This window comes from Macrotis lagotis, chromosome 1, assembly GCF_037893015.1.
Source record: "Macrotis lagotis isolate mMagLag1 chromosome 1, bilby.v1.9.chrom.fasta, whole genome shotgun sequence".
NCBI classification, from domain to species: domain Eukaryota; kingdom Metazoa; phylum Chordata; class Mammalia; order Peramelemorphia; family Peramelidae; genus Macrotis; species Macrotis lagotis.
Window position 1 is genome coordinate 127300145 of NC_133658.1, and position 14259 is coordinate 127314403.

The window sequence follows — 14259 nt, forward strand, 5'->3', positions numbered from 1 at the left end:
TCAATTTGCATTCTAGGGGAACTTCATTTTGGAAACTCACAGAAGTCTTACCTTTACCAACCTAGTTGAGTCAGTTAAAGGCCCAAAATGGGAATGGTCCTTTTGTATTCTTTGAGAAGGCTCATATGGGGCTTTTGTTCCTATCATTCTAATGGGTGTCTTCAGTGGAGGTGTCCTAAAAAGAAATATTTTGTAAGCTGAGTATGTCATTTTCTTCTCCCTACCCAAGTAGTATAACTAGTTGTAAAGGACACTTACATCCTGGTTTTTGGGAATCTGGCTTTAGCTATGGGCCTCTTTCACAGTTTACCACTATACAGGTATGGGAAATCTGGGCAATAGTCAACAATTATGCAAATAGATCTTTTGATGTCTATAAGTGCTCTGGGGAAATCAGAAGGAGGTACCACTTCTATAGACCTATTAGAAAGATAGAGGGTAGAGACTACTTCCTGGAGGGATCTTTGAGTAAATCTCCTGAAACATAGAATAGAGAAATGATAGGGAAACAATTGATTGTCTGTTGAGGGCCAAGAGGATAATAAAAATGGACCATAACATCCAGGATCATGTCCTTGAGTCTTATCCAAATCTAAGGCATCTCCCAAAAGCTTCTAAGTAGTCCTGAGCCAGCCAGGTCTCTACATTCAGACTTAAAGAACTTCAGAAACCAATATCCATTAGGCCAAAGCCAAGTTTGCCCCATGTCTCTAGTTTTCCTAAATGAAAGCTTATGAGAGGACTAGAGGCCATATGTCTGAGCTACATTGGTCTATAAAATAGGGGACTGCCAAATATATAAGGAATTGCTAAATACCAGCAGCCAGGCTACTATCATATGAAGGAATTCTCAAAAGGCTAATAAAGGAACCCCAGTGATGTTCAGAGGCCAACCAGTGAGGGTAAACCCATTGTTGCTCAGCTGGAAGTGAATACTACCTGTCTAGGTCATGGTGGTTAATCAGAATGAATATAATTGTGAGAACAGACAGCATCAACGCTTGGAAATAGGCTCCGTTCTGATTGTATGTAGGTAAGGACAAATACAAACCCTAGCATTTGCTCAAGCTAGATCTTGTAATTAATACCAAAAAATATTGAGTGCTCAGGTTGAAGAGTAAGAGATAGTTCCTCCCTAGAATAAAGTGACTTTCATCTGTCTTTTCCCTTCACTGGCTTTTCCCAGGGCTATCTTTATTTTCCATACTGACAGAGGTTGATGGGTTTCTATGAATTATGAATTTATGAATTTTTATGAATTATGAATAATAAAATAGCACAAGAGTGGTAAAACCAAATCATCATTACTAAGGGAAAACTCTTTCCTACCACTGAGTAGTTTTCTGACATTTCTATGAGAGATGCAGACAGACAGGAATTTTGTAATAGAAACACATGATTTGACTCCAATCACACTTATCTATGAGAGGAGAAATTAGACTTCTCATAAGAAAATGAAATTCAGTGAACCCTTTAGAATTTGGAGAAGCTACATTTCCCATCAGGGTATTGTGATGGTCACCATTTATCAAATCACCCAAACTTAATTTGTTTTTTTTAAAATGAGGTTCAGAATAAGTTATGACCTTAAAAGATCTTCAAAATGAGCCCTTAAGAAATCTCCCCCTACCTATCTTAACTAAGAGCATGGCATATTTATTGCCAAATGATGATTCTTGGGGCAGCTAGGTGCACAGTGGATAGAGAACAGGTCTAGGAGTCAGGAGGACCTGCATTCAAATCTGACCTCAAATACTTAATAAAGTACCATCCCTGAGGGAAGATGTGAGTTCAAAACTAGCTTCAAGCTTGTGTTAACTGTGTGCCCCTGGCCAAGGCACTTAACTTCCAATTACTTCAGTTCCTTCTTTTTTTCTAAGGGTTTTTTTGGCAAGGCAATGAGGTTCAATGGTTTGCCCAAGACCACATAGCTAAGTAATTAAGTGTCTGAGGATGGATTTGAACTCAGGTCCTCCTGACTCTGGGGCTGGTGCTCTATCCACTGTGCCACCTAGCCACCCCATTCAGTTCCTTTTTGATAAAATGAGGTCACACTGGAGAAAGGAACAGCAAACTACTTCAGTATCTATGCAAGGGGAAAAAAATAACAAAAATCTCATTAACTTTTGTCCATGGAGTCATATAACATCTAACACAACTTAAAAACAATAAAATACTGGAAACTATGCTAAGAAAGCATTTTACAAATATAATTTTATTTTATCCTCTCAAGAACCCTCAAAGGTAAATGCTATTATAATTCCCATTTTACAATTGAGGAAACTGAGGCAGAAAGTTAGGTGACTGGCCCAGAGTCACAGTTAGAAAGTTAGGTCTTCCAGAGCTTTATTCATCATGCCACCAAGCTACTAATGCTTCATTTACCATATGTTACTTAACCCTGGTTGCCTCATACCCAGGGCCATTTCCAGTCATCCTGACTCATATCTGGCCACTGGACCTATATAGTTCTGGAGGAGAAAGTGAGGTTCGTGACAGCCCCACACACACACTGAAATCCAATTCACGAGCTTGTCATGGCATCACCTCCCCTGATGCCATGGTCTCTTTGAAAATGTAGGACAAACATCATCATCAATAACAATGTCCTCTCCTAATATTACTATTATGTTATCTCATTTATAGTTTGTATTTCTTTAAAACTCTACTTACAAGAAAACAATATGATTATGGAACAAAGAGGGGTGCCCCCAAAGTCTTAGGATTTTAAAGAGAAATTCATTTGATTCAATGATCACTAAACACCTGAAAGCACCTTTATTAATTATTACAAAATCTTTGACTCAGTCCCTCATTCATGACTTAAACATCTATTAAAAATATATATGACATACATGAGTTATTTGGTGTGTGTCTTCCATTTAAAATATGCCACCAATACAATAATATCAAGAACGATAGATTTAAAATATGCATTCCAATAAAACCCTCAAACCTTTTTCATATGAACTGCTATCTTGCCACATCGTTCCTGTCTTGTTCTTGTCAAATTAATCATTTAAACCCAATTGAAAGTGTTTATCCATGTTAAGTTATAACATATTTGATCTAGATTGTGATCCCACCCCTCAGGACCTTTGGGTCCTAGATTTAGATAGCACACACTTGACTTCAAATCGCCTCAGACACTTACTAGCTGTTAGCAAGATACTAACTCTGGGCAAGTCACTTAATTGCTGCCTCCCTCAGTTTTTTCATCGGTAAAATTGGTGTCATAATAGATCTACTTACCAAGAATATTATGAGGATCAAATGAGATACTATTTGTAAAGCGCATTACAAACCTTAAAGCACCTTACAAATATTTTTTCTATTATTATAGAGGACACCCTCACCCCCAGGTTCTATCTGACCTTGAAGTAGAATAACTTGTGGTGAGAAAGTGGAAAGGAAAAGCCCCTATCCCCCCATCCAATGTCTCCAGTTAGAAGGAACAGGCCAAAGCATTTCTGCTGTCACAGTGCCAAGTGACATAGAAAAATTTGTGTCAGGAGACAGAGCATGGGGAGAGCCTAGGGGTTCAGTCTGGATGCAGAGGAAAGGGATGAGTCCCAACCCGAAGTCTCAGAAAACTGCAGCAACAGGTCTGGGACCATCGGAGCACATGCTCTTCCAGACAGTCACCACTGGGTGGTGGCAGCTCCTTACTCTGCTGGGCCAGGAGTTGAACCTGGCAGAACTGAAGCATCCGAGGAGCAGGTGCCTCCCCTGGGAGGCAAGCAGAGGTGTGAGGGCGGGAGCGAGCACAGCCTGGGCGTCTAAAGACTGGGCCTTCTGCAGGACCCAGGAGAGAGAGAGAAACGGGCAAAGTCTTGACCTTGTTCTTTAGATTGTGGCTCAGGAGTTTAGCCCCAGTCCTGCCTCTCCTTTCCTTGTCTTGTAAATCTGAAAAAATAAAGTCTGAGCTACCCTCCTCCAGCCCCAGGGACCCCAAGAACCCCAAGGACAGAAGGGCAGACTCCTGGGGATCAGTGCCTTCTCTGAGAATCTGCAGCAGCCCTGCCTCTGCACGTTCTCCTAGCTCTCTGCGTTCTGAGTCATTCCTTCAGGGACCAAGGAGAAGTAATAAGGGCTTGGGGAGAGGATAGGGTCTGGGGTCTGGATCCGGTTGAGAATAAGCACCCCTAATACTGCGATGCAGAGAAGACAAAGCTATTGGGGGGGAACAGGAAGGTTTAAGAATTCAAACTAGTTGAATTATTTGCATTTATCTCTCAAAATTCTGGAGCTCAGTGTTGATTTAACTACCTTATATTTATATATTATAAGTATATATTTTGAGTGTATAAGTGCATATATATGCATATATGTGTTTATTTATAAAAAATACACATGCAGGGTGGCACTTGTAGATATGCATGTTATCTTTTATACATGTATACATTTGTACATAGTAAGCATATCTACATACAGGTTAGCTCATATATGATATATATGCATGTTAGCTTGTATATATACATATATACATGCAGGTTCTTATGCATATTCACATATTTTATGTAGAGAGAAAGTATATCTATCTATATATATATACATACATAGGCTAGCTAATATACATTTATATTCAGGTCAGCTTGTATACATATGCACATATAAAGTAAGTTAGTCTATATACCTATACATGCAGTTATGTTATCTATACAATATAGCTTTATATATACGCAGGTTAGTTTATGCACACACATATAAACTAAGTATATATAAATGCAGGTTAGCTTATACACATAGATATACAAAAAGTGTGTGTGTGTGTGTGTGTGTGTGTATGCAGGTTAGCTTACATACATATATATGAAAATTATCTTATATGCACACATATTTTTATAAAATATATACATATGCAGGTTAATTTATATACATATATGCAGGTTAACTTACACACATACACACATATATAATAGATAAATATAGCAAGTTAGCTTATAGACCTAGATATGCAGGTTAATTCATATACACATATGCACATATGGAGTAAGTACATGTATGTATATATATATATATATATATATAGCAAGTCAGCTTTTATACTTAAATATATGTATATATTTGGTATGTATATAGATGCAGGTTTTAATAGTTAGCTTTTATACTTCAACATATTTATGTATTTGGTATGTATATAGATGCAGGTTTAACTTATACATATATATATATAGCAAGTTACCTTATATAGCTACTTATACACACACACACACACACAAAGATAAGCTTATATACACACATTTATATATATTGAAAGTATATATAAATATGTTAGTTTACATACATATATATGTGGGTGAACTTATATGTAGCCACACATATATATTATATGTTTGTATGCAGGTTATCTTTCTCCTCCCCTACCATGTAAACTATTTGAAAAGCAGAAACTATTTCAGGATTGCTTGTGTCTATGTATCCCCAATGTTTAGCACATTATGTATGGCAAATACTGAGAGTTTGATAAATGCCCCTTGATTGATTGACTTCCCATTGTCAGAGATGAGGTCTTAGTTTTATTCCTCCTTTTATCTTAGCTAAAATCTCACCTTCTATAGAAGAAAAAAACTTTCCTAATCCCTCTTAATTCCAGTGTCATCCTTGTGACATAATTTCAATTTACATAGTTTGCCTATTGTTTTTCCCATCAGATTGTGAGTTACTTGAGGGCAGGGGCAAAATAGACAGACATTTCTCCCGTATCTCCAAGCTTCCATTCTGGGCTGCCTGAAACATCTGACCTGATTACTGTGGCTATACCCAGCCTGGATTCCGAGACTTCTGGATACCCATGGATTCCCAGGTCCAATTTTCCATCCTCTGCACCTAGAACAAAAGAGAATAAATGAAAAGGGAATGCCAGGCTGAGATGGCCTAAGTTTGTGGGAGAGGAGGTATCCCTCAGACCAAAGGTTTGTCACCTTTATGAGTTGAGCTCTTTTCCCTCAGGTTCATAGACTAATTCCAGGACCTCAGAGAGAAAAGGAACTAAAGGGAGGTACATTAATAGATGCCTAATACAACTAATACAACAAATTTTACAGATGAGTAACCTGAGATCCAGAGAGTTGAAATGACTTGTCCAGAGACACACAAGCAGTAATAATCAGAGGCTGGGGTTGAACCAAGTTCTTCTGACTCCAGCACTTGTGTTCTTTCCTTTGTGCCACAATAACTTTAATTACTTCTGAGTTCTGGAGATGTAGTTGAAGCACAAAACTCCTGAGTGATTGAACTAAGTTCTCCTGTGCCTTTTCCATTTGAATTTTTGTGATTTTTTAAAGTGGAAAATTAGCCCCACTTTTAGGTTGATATTCATACTACTACAACTAATCCTTCAGAATCAAAGAGGACCACAACCAACCAAATGATTGGAGGCATGAGTTGCAGGATTATGTTTATTATAGTAGTAGGTTTGCTGTGCAAAGCATCCTTCTCACTTGCCTTTACTAGAATTGTTCCATGCAGTGGTCTGAATTATAGGAAAAAGGACAATTGGAGATTGTCTGACTGCTGTGGGAGTCTTTTGGTCTTTTCAAGGGATAATAAAAGGTAAATTGGCATGTGCTCATAATTACTGAATCCAAAAAACAGAAGAGAGGATTGTTCTTGGAACACAGAACTTCCTTTTTAGAGAAAAATATAACAAGCCAGATCCAGGGACTGAGGTTTTACCATCAGGTCTGGAAAAAAGCAGGACTGGAGGAATCAATGGAATCAACTCTGGTCTTTCCTCTCCCCCACCTAACTTAAGGAATTGATTGTAGTATCATCTAAATTGCCTCGTTTTAGTTCCTCTTTTCTGGGGTCCTGGGATTAATGTTCATTGAACAGCCAGAACAAATGATTCCTTATGTAGGTGAGGGGAAAAAAAGATGAATTTAGCTGACTGGTGGGAAATCCTGGCTCAAGAACTGGAGTCTGCCAGGGATTGGGACTTTGCAGACATTTTAAGAGGGGTTTTCTGGCCTCAGGATCACTAAGGGGTGTGTGTGGACTGTGGACTGAGGCATCAACACTAACTAGGATTCCCCTCTACCCCATATTGAGTCACACAACTGTGGAAACGCCCCAGAATGTCGAAAAGCCTCTGAGAGTTAAGTCAAGCATTTGGATGGGGACTTTTACTTGAAGAAGGGAGACCTTGAAGCATTTAAATGAAAAATAGGTTCTCTGAGTCTGTGGTCTCATTTACAGGAATACTAAGCAGTCATGAAAGAGACTATGTTCTCAGTTCAACAACCAATTGTGAAATGCCTAAGATGTATATATTTTTATTCTTCAAAATTCAGTTTAAGTGACACCTACTACATGAAGTCTTTAAGTCTTGGCCCCCAAATTCTATTTTCTTTTGTAGAGAAGTACATATTGATAGAAAGTGAGGTCCTTGAATATAAAGTCTGGTATATAGTAAGGGATAAGTTGATAGAATGTTGATTTGTTCCAGGCCTTGTTGGAGATAGAAAGACAAAAATGGAATAATTCTTCAAGAAATATGCTCATAGAGCAATTTGGAATTATGCCCAAAGGGCAATAAAAATGTGTATACTCTTTGATCCAGCAATACCACTACTGGGTCTCTACCCTGAAGAGATCATTAAAAAAAGGGTAAAAATATCACTTGTACAAAATTATTCATAGCAGCCCTGTTTGTGGTGGCAAAGAATTAGAAATCGAGTGAATGTCCATCGATTGGGGAAGGCTGAACAAATTGTGGTATATGTCCATTATGGAACACTATTGTTCTAATAGAAACCAGGAGGGAGGGGAATTCAGAGGAGCCTGGAAGGATTTGCATGAGCTGATGTTGAGTGAGATGAGCAGAACCAGAACATTGTACACTATAAGGGCAACATGAGGCAATGATCAACCTTGATGGACTCACTCATTTCATCAGTGCAGCAATCGGGAACAATTTTAGGGTATCAGTAATGGAGAATACCATCTATATCCAAAGAAAGAATTGTGGAATTTAAACCAAGACCAAAGTCTATTACCTTTAATTTTAAAAAAATTAATTTTAAAACATCATCTTATTATGTAATTTTGATATCTCTTATATTTTATTTTTTCCTTAAGGTTATGATCTCTCAACACATTCAATTTCGATCAATGTATAGCGTGGAAACAATATAAAGACCATCAGACTGCCTTCTGTGGAGGGATGGGGAGGGATTAAATTGTAAAATTTAAAAAAAAGAAATTTCCTCATAGTAGCAATTTCCCTTAAAAGCTAGGTGTTAAATTAAGTATTATACTATTAAAAGAAAAATGGATTAGAAAACTGTTGTGATTTTATCAGCCCTGCTGACCACTTGCTTAATATTCTTAGGCACTATAATTTGAGAACTTAAACTTTCAGTTTTGCTTATATTTAAGAGGAAGTTTCACTTAAAATTATTTGGCTATTATAAGTGAAAATTATGAAATTGTTAACCAAGTTAACTGGAGTTTTCTTTTAATCAAGTACTTCCATGGGCAATTTTAAAAGGAATATTGGTAATTGTACAAAGAAAAGACCTTGTAAATAAAATCTCCTTTGTAAATCTACAAGAGTGCTTGGGGTAGAAATTTTTCCTTTTAACTTTCTCTCCTTTCTCTTCTACCTTTCCCCCCCTCCTTTTTCCTTTCTCCTTTTTTTGTTCTTCTCCTTCTCCTTTCTCAGCCACATTTACCACCACCACCAAAAAAAGGAATTAGGTCCCAATTTATATATCCTGAAAAATATAAAAAGTTCTTAGAGTAGGGCCATCACTTCAGCACATGAGTAGCATTTTAACCATAGTCATCAAACAATTGAGGAAGGGGTAGCTAGGTGGTGCAGTGGATAGAGCACCAGCCCTGGAGTCAAGGGGACTTGAGGTCAAATCTAAACTCAGATATTTAATAATTGCCTAGCAGTGTGACCTTGGGCAAGTCACTTAACCCCATTGCCTTAAATAAATTAAAGAAAAACCATTGAAAATACACTTTTTTATAAAAATTTTATAAAAAATTATATATTTTACCAGTAGTATGATAAAATCTATCCCTCAAGAGCTACACATTAGAAATTAATTTTTACTATTTTAATTATATTTACCAATTTAGTAGGTGTGAGGTCTTTCTGACCCATTTCAATTTGCATTCAATGCACATATTGCATTTCAGTATATTTATTTTAGTATTGAAGCACAAAATACACGACAGAAGTCATGAATCTGTTTAAAAAATTAAATTGACCTTTGATCATCTGGTTATATAGAGAGTGGCATGATTTGGATGTGGGGGAGTAAAGGTTACCAGCTACACTAAGACTGAGAAAGAACCTGGAACCTCAAAAGGTAGATAAATATTTAATGACTTCTCTAGTTAAGTAAGGCTGGCTCAAATTTGGAATCCCAATAACAGCTACTGTTATTTACTGATGTTACCAGAAGGTGGCAAAAGAATACAATTTTTTAGAGTTGAGTCCTACAGACCAATTCTGAATAGAGATGACAGTTTTGCAGTTTAATGACATCCCCACAAGACACCAGCATTGATGAATGGATGGAACACAGAAGCGTGCTAAACTTTGGGTCTACAAATAAAAGAGCAAGACAATTCTTTCTCTCAAGGAGTTCACATTTTAATGAAGTATTTCAGCTACAAGTTAGATGGAAAGGTCCTATGTTGCTAGGCTATAGCAGCAAGGCAGACTGGTAATGCTTCTTTAATGTCATTTCTACTGAAGAAAGCATATCAAACCTTTTGACAGTGTCAAGGACTTTGTTGACAAGAACTTTTTCTAGTCTTCAGAGTCTATGGTCATAGCATTTTTAAGAGCAGCTGACAGGCTGCATCTCCATAGGGATGATTTACTAACCCAGTTAGACTGATAAGCCAAGTCAAAACATATTCTAAACAAATGATATTTGTTCATTCGGTTGATTTTTATATGAATTATTAAGTCTCTTTTAGAAGGCCGTGTCATGCTCAGGGGCCTAAACACAATAAGCACAAGGTCTTATAAAAATAGAAAATTATCTATTAAAGTGGAGAATTCCATTATCAATAGGGAATCCCTCTTTGAAAACCAAAGTAAACACCTTAGTGAATACACCTGTTCCTTTTTTTCACATCTTGAGGCTAATCATCAACATTTTCAAACAGAATTTTTCTCTCTGGTTGTATTTATCAAGAGTTTTGCATTAATTACTTAATATATAGAGAGAAAAGTTTGCTAAAAGGCTGTTTTGCTCTGCAAAGTCAAATGTTCTCTGGTAATCAACAATTAACATAACAGCATCATATATTCCTTTTAGTCAATTGGGTGGTATAAAGATGGATTTTGTTGTAGAAAACTATTTGCAAAAGCCAGCATGTTCCTTGGTCACTTTTTCATCAAGAATATTCCATATGGAAATAATTCTTACAAAATTTTTAAAAAGATGAGAAAGAAGGTATGTGAGTCAATAATCATTAATATTTTACTGATTGCATTTTGGGGTACTAATGCTGTTTAGAGCTTTTCCAATACTTATTTGATCTTACTCTTGCTGAAATGTCTTATAAAGTAATCTCTCAATATTTTCAAGATTTGTCACTACTAGCACAGATTCCATCCATGTGTTCTTGGTCTGGACCCAATCTTTCTTCAAGACTTTGTCTTCTAAAATGTCAGTTCTGCTTCCTCATAAAGACATCAGGGAGTGAATCCTCAGAGTCCAAATGTTGTGATGTCTCTGTACTTGATGATTCAGATAGATGTGATAGAAAAACCTATATTTTTATACAGAAGCATGATAAAGACCTGCAGTCAGATGGGAAATTATGTGGTGTCTGCCTTAGTTCCTCTCCTTAAATAGAGGATCCAAGAGGTACTCTCCATTGTCCACCCTCCATTCTCTCCAATCAGAAGGAAGGACGATCCCAAGGGACAGAAATTACTGATCATGTGTGAGTTGCAGAGGTGATTTCATCCTCAAAGAAGATGAATTTCTAGAGACACTGGTAAGGTCCAAAAGAGCAGCCAGATGAGAAACACTTTTCTCCCAACTCTGTGAGTTAGTCATTACTAATATTTTTATTCTTATCAGTGAGTTAGGAGTATCTACCCAAAGCATGTGAAGACTTTCCCCAGCAGAAGGAACAGATGAGAACAATTTGTTTTAATAGCCATGAAAGCAACTGAAGTAGGCATTGTGGAGCACTTAGAACTTGGTCAGGTATCTAGGATGTCAAGGTCATCCACTGTATCCTGGGCCACCACCAGTCAGTCACCTTGACTTTTGTGCTGCCAAAGATTTCAATGACTCGGAAGGGAGAATGAAACTGACAGCTTTGTACAACTCTGCTCACATAAATACAATTCAAACACATGTCAAGACATCACCCTTGCTGTCATTCGTTGTTTTTGAAAATGAAGGATGAACAAGAACAACAAATAAAAAATAACAAAGAGAAATAAATTAAAGCTCAGTTGAATCTAGTTTTTTTTTGGGGGGGTGGGTTCAGGGCTAAGTCAAAGGACCTATGTCTGAATTCTGGTTCTTCTCCACATATCTTAGTGCAAGACTTTTTCTTCTCTGTGTTTTCCTTGTTTTTAAACTTAAGGAGGAGGTTGGAAACTCTATAGATACTCTAGGGAGTATGCTCTCCTCTATTAAATGAGTAGTGCTTAATAAAGTCATTAGTCTTGGATTGAGTTAATATGATTAAAACCCCTTTCCAGATCTAAATCTTATGACCTATGAACTATGAGATATATCAGACTGACACATCTCAAAGAATTACAGAGTCGTAGAGATGGAAGACATCCCAAGAAAATCTCCAACCTAACACTAGCAATCCCTTTATAATATCTCCATCAAATAGTAATAAAGTCTCTATTGACCCACCTTTGAAGAAGTGCTTGTAGGAGCCCAGACTCCAGTCTGAATTCTTGAGTTCAATTCCTACTTGGGTTATTTACTGTTTGGGCTATGGCAGGTAGGTCACTTAACCTCCCTGGGCCATAATTTCCACAGGGGGTTGGAATCTTTTGGCTCAAGTTTATCAAGACATCCAACAAGAGGAAAATCCCTACTTCCTGAAGTATCCCATTCCATTATCAAAAACCTCACATTATAAGAAAGTTCTTCCTTAAACCAAGTGGAAATGAGCTTCTCTTTGACCTCAACCCATTAATCTTAATTATATCCTCCCTTCTCATCACAAAAGTTCTCCAGATATTTTGAATATTCATAGCCTAGACTTTAAGGTGCCTGAAGGCAGGTACTCTTTCTTATCTGAACTTTATATCTCACTTAATGCATAACAGAGTGTTCTGCCCATTGAAGGCTCTTAATCATGTTATTTTGATTTGTTTTAAGTTGAATGAATGAAATTCTTCTCTAGGCTAAATTCAAAATTCCTGGGGCAGTTAGGTGGTACAGTGGATAGAGTGCCAGCCCTGGAGTCAGGAGGACCTGAGTTCAAATCCAATCTCAGACACATATTAATTGCCTAGCTGTATGATCTCCGGTAAGTAGTTTAACCCCCCACTGCCTTGTTAAGTTGTTTAACCCCCCACTGCCTTGTTAAAAACTAAAAAAAAAACTAAAACAAATAAACAAAATTCCCATATGATATGATCTCCAGTCCTCTCATAATCCTATCACCTATCACCTAATTATAGCTAAATTCCAGTTTGTCAATGTCCTTCCTAAAAAATCACCACCCCAGATGGGATTGGAGAAGAATAAAAGGTTTGGGGAACTCTCACTTCCCTTGTTTTATCCAGTATAATCCTCCATGCAGTCCAAGAGAAGAAAGGAAGTTTTTTTTTCTCCTATGTCCCTTCAGATTATCTTCATTCTAAATCTAACATTTGTGTCTTTTAATGATATACACATAACCAAGTGCATGTCAGGCATTGACATCAATGGGCTCTCCTAAAAGTAGGCTTAATAGGATGGATTAAATCTAGGTTTTGGTATTAGAGGACCTGACTTCAAATTGCCACTCTATTAATTGATTTTCTGTATAACCTTGAGTGAACTATTTAACTTTTTCTGAACCTCAATTTCTCCATCTGAGAATGAAGGGATTAGACCTGGTAATCTCCAAAACTCCTTCCTGCTCTAACTCCTGTTAGTCAACTTTGCTTTTTTTTTTTTTTGTTTAGTCATTTCAGTCCAGTCTAATTCATGATCCCATTTGAGGTTTTCTTGGCAAAGATAATGGAATAGTTTGCCATTTCCTTCTCCAGCTCATTTTTCAGATGAAGAAACTGAGGCAAACTGGGTTAAGGGTCACATAGCTATTGTTTGTGAAAGTGTCTAAGGCCAGATGTGAATTTAGGAAGATGAGTCTTCCTGACTATAGGCCCTAGATTCTATCCATTATACCACCTAGTTGCCCCCCCCGTTTTAAATAATCACACACACACACACACACACACACACACACACACACACATAGACATCTAATTTATAAAAAGGAAGATTGGTTTTTTCCTCCTTTCCTGGAAATATTATTTTAGGAAGCATTATCGCCCAAGACCAGCATGCTAAATCTTTAAAAGAGAGAACTCAGAACTAGATTTCCAACCAAGTCCAAGGCATTTTTCTTACCAATGGGTTTGTGGACCCACATAGTTATCTCTTTCCCAAGAAATACCAACACTGCCTTTCCATAGGTCTAGTTATGCATAGTATCACAGATTAAGAGCTAAACTAACCTCAGAAACCAACTAGTCCAACCCTTCATTGTATTGAGAAGGAAACAGAGCCCCGGAGAAGTTAAAAAATGCCCAAGTCATTTAACCATCATTCTCTCTCAAGGGCATATATACAGCAGAAGTTTCTTTTCCTCTAAATATATAAGGAACTGAATCATTCAGGAAGCATTTATCAAATGCCTACTATGTAAGAGTTATATATATAAAGACATAAAACAAATAGTCCCAGTTCTCAAGGGGCTCATGGTCTAATGAGAGAGACAAGTAAACAACTGTATATAAACCAGATATAAAGTATAAATTGAAGGTAATCTCAGAGGGAAGGTGCTAAAATTTAAGAAAACCAGAAAAGGCTTTTTGCAGGTGAGATTTTAGCTGAGACTTGAAGGAAGACTTGGAAGATAATGAAGAGATGAGAAGGGAGAAAGTTCCAGGAATGGAAGAGGAAATTAAATTGAAGTTAAGTCAGTGGCTGAGGTGGTAAAAGATATTGTCACTGCTCACTGGAGAGTCCTAGGCAGATACATAGGTGATAACTATGTTCTCTCATAAGAGAAGTTACTGAGGAATGA